Genomic DNA, 8,022 nt, shown 5'->3' with positions numbered 1-8,022 from the left:
GGGAAGTGGCACTGTAGTAGGGAGTGCCAGTTTCCTGGTTGGAGTTGCCAGGACGTCGCTGGGCCACGTCAGCCTTGGTGCAAGGTGGTTTTTAGTAGCATCAGGTAAATATGTTTTTATATGTTGAATTTTATATGGTGGATGAGTTTTAAGTTTGGTCTGTAATGCAGGGCTGGGATCTGAGTGGTGTAGATCAGAAATCAGAAATACTTTAGATCCTGGGAAAAGCATGTTGACTGAGTAATGGAATTCAACGCTGCAGGTAAATTGTGAGTATTGTGTTTGAATTAAAGTATTTTCTTGTAGTAACTTTGTATTTCTTTTTCTGCAGCTGTTGGGTACCGTTGCCTGCTGTCCTTTTAGGGTTTTTGTTTTAAAGTTAGTCCGCTCCTGGTCCAATTGTTTGTGGTGGCGCTGATTATACGGGCGGACTAACTGTTTAATTTTTGTTTGTTTGTTTTGTTTGTTTGGGCATCCCCCTACGAATGAGTTTAACCCTCCTGTCGGTAATCACCCGGAGCCGTGCTACACCCGACTCTTGTGCATGCAGACTTGGGTGTTAGTTTGCAGTGAGTTGTAGTGCAATCGTGTGTGGGTTTGGTTTTGCCCGCCATCGGGTCTTAAGCGGGTTTTTCGCCTTCTTGGTGTGCGTTTCCAGTCGGGTGGGAGCAGGCGGATACCGGGTTAGATGACAGGAGGAGTAATTGGGGGATGACCCCTTATGTTTATGTGATTAATAAATTGAGTTGAACTTTTACATTGTTCTTTATTTTTGCGTTACTTTACACCTGACCCCTGGTAACACATAGCATGTTAGCACATTAGCTAACATGCTAGCAAAAGGTGTATGAGACGGGTGGCGGGGGCCACGAGGTTTGGACCCAATGGGTGCCGGTTTGCGGCTTTAATTTTCTTTGTGGTTTCAGATGTTTTGTTTGCATCAATCCAACCGTTGGTACCAAGACAGCAAGGCTAATGAGCCAAAGAAGTGGGAAGGTGGTTGAAAAGAGGAACAGTGCAGTCAATCCTCACGTTTGCGCTCTTCTCAGGCATTTAATGGACTAATAAAGTATTTCTATTCTATTCTAAAATGAGAAAGCTTTACTTAATAATAACATGTGGAAAATTGTTTCAGGGAGTGTCTTTATTTTTTCTGTTTTAAAGGGGTTCTTACCTCCTTTGTTGTTGTTGGCTAGCGAGCTCTGTTACAACGTTCTTTATAAAGATAATACCTTAAGTCCAAACTTTAAATGGATCTTTAAGCCTTGTGCATGTCATTTAATGTTTATACGTCAGGTTAATAAATGCTTGCTCATCTGTTAACTACAGTAATATTTGTTCATATTGAAATGATACTTATAAATATGGCAGTTGTAATATTTCTTGAATTTGTGATGCTAAGACTAGCCATGTTCATGTGTTCATATGGATAAACTATTTAGATTATATTTTGAGGAGTTGAGAAAATAGCTTTTAGGATTTTAATGTGAACTTCAAAAGAGTTTTAGTAAAGACTTTTATTTTGCAGTGAATATGACTCTGGTAAAATACAATGCAATATGAATTATTTTTAGATTAACTGAGTATGGTCTAAATTAAACTTCATATTATGCACACGTTTTAACACTGTTAATGTATAGAAAAAAAACTGTAAACTATAGTAAATTTGTTACAGTGTGGGGCTCTATTACATATGTTCCCATTGAAATATAAAACGGTTAATCATGTTCATGAAATGGGTGCAAAGACAAAGAAATTCAGCTCTTTTATTCATTGCTTAATTCACATCTCTTTGCAACAGCTCATTCATTCATGTTTGCTATGACTTCTGGTACTTCCACCTTTATTTAAATACAGTTTTAACTTGATTAAACAATTTTTACATTGAAGATAATTGGAAAAGTCTCCATTGGTGGTCAGAACAGCAAGTAGAGACACATGTGAATATAAACAACTTTATTTGGAATTCGGCAACATTAACATACACTTAACTGTTTTCACAAAAAAGAAAGAAAATAAGATTAAAGATTAGACTTTATCAAATAAAATTTACTTGTACAACACATTTTAAAAGCAAGTGACCAAAGTGCTTAACCATCATTAGAAACTGAAGACAACAATAAAACATTTATAATAAAACAGATGCAGTAAAAATAATAATCTGGTTAAGTCATTTTTTTGAAAAGATCAGTTTAGTATTTCATTTATACTATAACATTTTTTTTCACTTTTGTTTACAATAACAGATAAGGACAATGGTCATAAGCAGTTTACTTAAATACTTTTAAACCACACAAAAAAAAAATAATTTTTTTTTTGTTTTTAATTTGAAGCTCAGGGCTCTTTAATATCTTTAACCTTGACGTTTTCTGAGTTAATCTCTTTTAAAATGTCCAATAAAACAAGTTGTTAGAGTTCAGTAAAACTATAAATGGAGAATAAAAACATGCACGTCTCAGCATGCTGCTGTAGATTCTTCCCAGATAAACAAGAACAATTAATTGCTGATACATGAACAACTCATTATCAAGCTCAACTTAATCACTCTCATGTAGAGAACACACAAAGACAGATTTCAGAGATAACATAAATTCATTTGTGACCTTGAGATAACATTAGAATAAATAATTTAGGGATTGTTCCCTCTAGGCTTCTGTATAAAATAGCTGCAAAACATCATAAAATAAATGGTTGATGGTCCAGCATCTTATATTTAGAAAACATATGAGTACAGTGAAGCTACATCATCCAAATTATAATATATACAAAAAATCTAATAATTATTAAAGTATAAAAGTGAAAAAAATAAATATATATTTTGATTGTAACACAAGCCAACTGACCTCTTAACACCCCATTCCCTCCCTGCTATACGTACGTCTCTGTATGAAGATGATTGGAAGAAAAGTTCTGCACAGGACTGATTTATAACCGGCCACAGCAGTATGTGCTTACCAATTTGGAAAAATAGGCCCAGCTCACTTTATCTTTACATAAGCATACAACCGTAGCGTCTCACATGGAGGCTTTGAAACCGAGAGAAACTAAGACAAAGATCAGTAAAGTGTAGCCTTCAGAGCTCTGAAGATAAACCAGCCACTACACACAATGTGAAAGTGAACCCATGTTTTAAATACTAAAAGTCTGACTTTCCTTCCCAGGCACTTTCACAACCAAGTGCACTATGGACCAAGATGTCGGTCAGGAAGGTAAAGTCCTCACAGGTCACAGTGAAGCGATCAGGTGGGTCAGTGGCTCACATGTGACCTTGAACAGTGGAAAGCAAATGTCCTCAGTGCTTCAAAACCTGAAATTCCCAGCAGTTATTTACAGCTGAAGAAGTCCAGGTGCCATCTGTTCAAACCTCACCTGATGATGAGTTTTCTTCTTGGTTTACTGCTTGGTGTGAGGCAGTTTTTGAGAACTTTTTGGTTCGATACAGGAAAAATAAAATTCCTACAATAATGATGACACTGAAAACAGAAATCATGATGGCTATCACAATGGTCCAACTCCCCGTGTCGTCAGATGGGCTCTCTATTTTCTCAGAAGACGCTGCCAGATAAAAGACACTCATTTTAAATATAATTTGTTCTGTTTGTCCAAAAAAGAAATAGGTAGATTTTAAGATAATGAAAGCTACTCACCTATCTTTATTTGTGTACTATTGTCGTGCAAACCACATATTAAAAAAACATTAACTCTGACAGTTTCATCCGTCATGGCTTTCAGGATGGTCAGCGACACATAGGTCCTGTTATCCCATTCACACTTGTAGCTGTTGGTATTTTCACACAGATCAGGTTCACGTGTATCACTCCAGTTAAAACTTATGCCATTACAGTAAATTCCGTTGCATTTTATGCTGCAGTTTATCGTTGCTGAGTCCCCAGCTTTGACTTCCACTGTTTGGGGGCAGTTCACTTTCACGTCTGAATGAGAAAACAAAAAGAAATTATGTCAGCTTTCATTTCTTTTATTTCCAATGAATTTAAAGTTACTGTAGAAGCATCTACAGAATATTAACATCTGAAAATACCTTCATCTGATGAGACGCTGTGCTGTAGGACAAAGAGCAGACTCAGACTCATCCAAAGGCAGGACATCCTGGTAGCTTTGCTGTCTTTAGATCTAGAAGAAAGAGGAGAAGATAATAAATGTGCTGTCTAAGCAATGATCACCTGATGTCATTAACAATTTCACATGTGAATTCAGAGAGCCAGAAGAAACTCTGCTAGATTCAGAAACGGTTAAAGTGGTTATAACTAAGTCACATAACTTCTTCCTTCCTCTTTATTTTGCTTGTCTGTTATATTTATATACAGTTTTAAACCCCAGCCAGGAGTTACTGATACTAAACATCATCTTTTTCTGACATTAAATCATCAATAATCAATAATAAATCAGCTCATAAACAAAAGATTAGCACTTGGTGGCTGACAGCACTTAATCTGTAACAACAAAACACAAAGGAACTCCTCTCCTCTTCTACAAGCTTAAAATTTCATTTAAAACTCTGCATCCGTTTCTCCAGAAATAAAATGAGAAAGTGACAGAAGATATGTCAGATGTTCATTCTAAGTTATTTAGGTTCATTCATGCACTTCATCACCAGCCTCCTGGTTTCAGGATGACACTGTAACCCACTGAGGCTCTGCAGGCTCGTATTCTTATGATGGGATACTGCAGTGCCTCGAAATGAAACAAACTGAATGTCATTTTGTTTGGATATGACACGAGAGATTACATAATCTGATCTGGGCTGTAAACAGAGCATGACAGGTCTGCAAAACAAACCGAGTAGCTAACTAACAGCTAACATCAAGAGTAACCAGGATCAGTTCCAGTAAGATTGTAGGCGGTGCTGGACTACGGTCTTACTGGAGATGAGCACCGAGGGAATTAGCTCATAAACAGAGGAGGACTTTAGATATTATATTGTTTAATAATGGCTGAATCAGTGGTTACAGGATTAGCAGGTGAGTAAGTATGCTGCATACTGCAGAAGGTAGTAAAATGGGTTATTAGATGTCAAGCAGCACACTGAAAAACCTTTTCCTTTTCCTAAAGTTAAGTAACCAACTCACATCTAACATGTCCTGCTTGTAATCAGAGCAGGACATGTCTGCAGTCCAAGCCTGAACTAAACTTCTAAGCTTGTATATTAACCGCTGGATCAGGTTACAATTGAAGATGGTTTAGAAAGTGAAACAGATGCAACCCACTGAAAAGCTTATTTCCCTTTTCTAAAGATATTATAAATGTATCTAACATAAACATTATTCTGTCTCAGAACTTCAAGATTTATAATCAACACGTTAAAATGCAGAAAGAATCTCTGAGGTCAAATCTATGCAGACATGAATCCAGGCAACAGTAATTATGTGCATGAACTTTTCTAATAATTGTGGAATGATAGTTATTAGACATCAGGATGGATGAGCTTTTGCTGCATTCACTTAGTAGCAGCATGAGATTAAATTTTCTATTTTTCAAACCAAAAACAAACAAGAGGAGATGTAAGTTACAGCAACACACTCCAGACTAAACAGATGAACCATCTAAAAATGAAAGTGACAGATGTATGATTTATATAGTCTGAAGGACAAAGTACAGTGATGAAAATGGTTTGTCATAAAGTTGCAAAATCAACCATAAATAGCAGATTTTTCAGAGTAAATATAACTGCAGTGTTATAAGACAGCTATATAAGGTATATTAGAAAAATCACACTGCAGCTTATTAATAAATTGCTACTCCTTGCAGAAATTAACAAACAAATAGAGATGGTTGATTAAAATATATGAATATGTCCTGTGGATAAGCAACACAATGCACATAATGAGTAACAAGTGCATTAATCTCACATTTTGGTTTTATGAAATGACCATAAAAAACACAAATGTTAAATCCAGCTGAAGCAAACTCTACAAGATAGTCTAATAAAACCTGTGCATTAGCTTTGGAGACACATGACCTGTTAACAAACAAAGTAAAATGAAGAAGAATCTGCAGAAATGAAGATGACTTACTTGAAGGAGCGTTTACTTGTCAGGGGATGGTTGGTAATGATCCTGGAAAAACCCGAACAGATTACTCTTGAATGAAGAAGTGTGGGAGTTCCCTTTTGTAAAGTGAAACTTAAAAAAAGGTTGTAAAAGGGAGGGTTATGGACATGTTGCTTCTCACACAGTCAAAGTTCTTCCAAAATTGCCTGTAGGGAATAAAAAGATAAAAATATTAAATATCACTGACAGCTGCTGACATGTCGGCTCCTGCTCTGCTAACTCTGACTCTTCTTTAGTGTAAATGAAAATTCATGGGACTGTGGAGTTCACCGTGATAAAGATAAAAACTTTCCAACAAAAACAGCAACAAGAGGCTGCTGCGGTTTATCTGAATCCATGATTAATTTTTATTTATTGTTGGGGCTTGCTGAGCTCTGTTTGTCCATTCCCATAAAAGGTTAGAAAAAACGTAAACACTAAATGCCTGGTTTATTCTCAGATTTCAGCTACATGTTTATTCACAAAGAGAAGTTGCCAAAGATGGAACAGAAGCGAGCAAAAGAAGCTTCCAGAGTCATTCTAAAGAGAAAAGAGCTTTTAAATTATACATATTTGTGCTTTTACAAATGAAGTGAAATCTATAAAAAATACTTAATTGATTCCCTGAGAGAAATCAAACAATCACAGATTAACTGGCAAAGTTCCAGATGCTGACGGCGGCTGACAGATTGTTCTGTGTTGCAGGGAACCTGAAGAAGCCTCTGACTGAACATTGTTGTTTTCCCCACTGTGTCGTGCAGAGCAGTGGTTCTCAACCTGGAGTCCCTGGACCAAACCCAACTGGGTCCCCCAAAGAGCACAGGGGGTCCCTGGGGCTTTTACTGTTTAGGGCCAGTGTGATGAGCTGAGGTGTGTTGGATTAAGTTTATGTAGTTTATGTAGTTTTGCAGGAAACAGCATGAGTGTGTAGTAAACCATGTGTACAAGTTAACAAGCACTTATTCAAATGAAGTTCTCTAAAAAATCGTATAAAAATGTTGATGTGCATTTTGTTTTTGAAAGTAAGATTTAACAATGTTAGAAATATGTCGTCCAATTTCACAGATTTGGTCTCTTCATGATGAATTTGACCCCGACAGATATTATCCATGAAGAGATGTAGAACACAACCTCTACATGAGAGCTCCTCAGTCCTTACCCTGTGTGTTTTATACATTTCCCTGCTTCAATTGCTGTAAAAGGCTTTTAAAGGCTGATTAAATAGCTTCTTCAAAACTTAATGACAAGTTTAATGGGAGATCTTTCATTTGAATCAGGTACACTGGAGCAGAGAACTGTAAACCTTCCAGGACAGTATGCTGGTCTGGATCACAGCTATATGATAAAACCAACATATGCTTTAGATAAACTACCTAACTTGTAAACAGATGCATGTACTGTTTACATTCTCCATTACATTCCCCATTACATTACCATTTTATATTTGATTTTACAAATGCAAGCATTTACCCAACTTTTGATCCATATACACACGTTTACTTCACACAGACAGGTTATTTGTCAAATATTTTACAACATAAGATAACATCATGGTTGCTCTTTTCCTTTCTATTCCTGTGATGACAAGTAGAGAGTTTTAAAAATCAGCCTTATGGAAATAATAAGCCCCAAAGTGCTGACAAAGGAAAAAAAGATTTTTAACGGTGGAAAATAAATCTAGTTGCTGCAGTTCAGCAGCCTGAAACTATTTCTTGTGGAATGTGTCTGTGGAAAACTGGACAGTTTCCAACTTTACACAAAGGTTATTAGTGTAAACCATTTCTGCTTAAAGGAATCTGCACAGTTTAACACAGTGAGGAAATTTTCCATTGAAAACAAGAAAAGAAAAAACAAATTGGCATCAGTTCCAAATGTGTGGGTGGATGGAACATGCTCGGCATGAAGCCCATCCTGATGATGAAATGTAGAGGAGTGACTACAGTATGTGGAGAAAGCAAAGATGCAAACAATGTTA

The 8,022-nt window shown here is 36.4% G+C and overlaps 1 long non-coding RNA gene across 1 annotated transcript; it reads right to left on the bottom strand.

The window, feature by feature from the left end:
• Positions 1-1,787: 1,787 nt before the first annotated feature.
• On the bottom strand, positions 1,788-6,147 carry LOC121632144. The gene is made up of 4 exons (XR_006008885.1): positions 6,033-6,147; positions 4,040-4,131; positions 3,648-3,932; positions 1,788-3,555 (listed from the first exon to the last, which is right to left on the bottom strand). It is a non-coding gene; the product is annotated as an uncharacterized LOC121632144 (long non-coding RNA).
• Between the last annotated feature and the right edge of the window lie 1,875 nt (positions 6,148-8,022).

Source organism: Melanotaenia boesemani, chromosome 21 (genome assembly GCF_017639745.1).
Source record: "Melanotaenia boesemani isolate fMelBoe1 chromosome 21, fMelBoe1.pri, whole genome shotgun sequence".
Taxonomy (NCBI): Eukaryota; Metazoa; Chordata; class Actinopteri; order Atheriniformes; family Melanotaeniidae; genus Melanotaenia; species Melanotaenia boesemani.
Note: the sequence above shows the minus strand (reverse complement) of the source record. Positions and strands in the feature narration are given on the sequence as shown.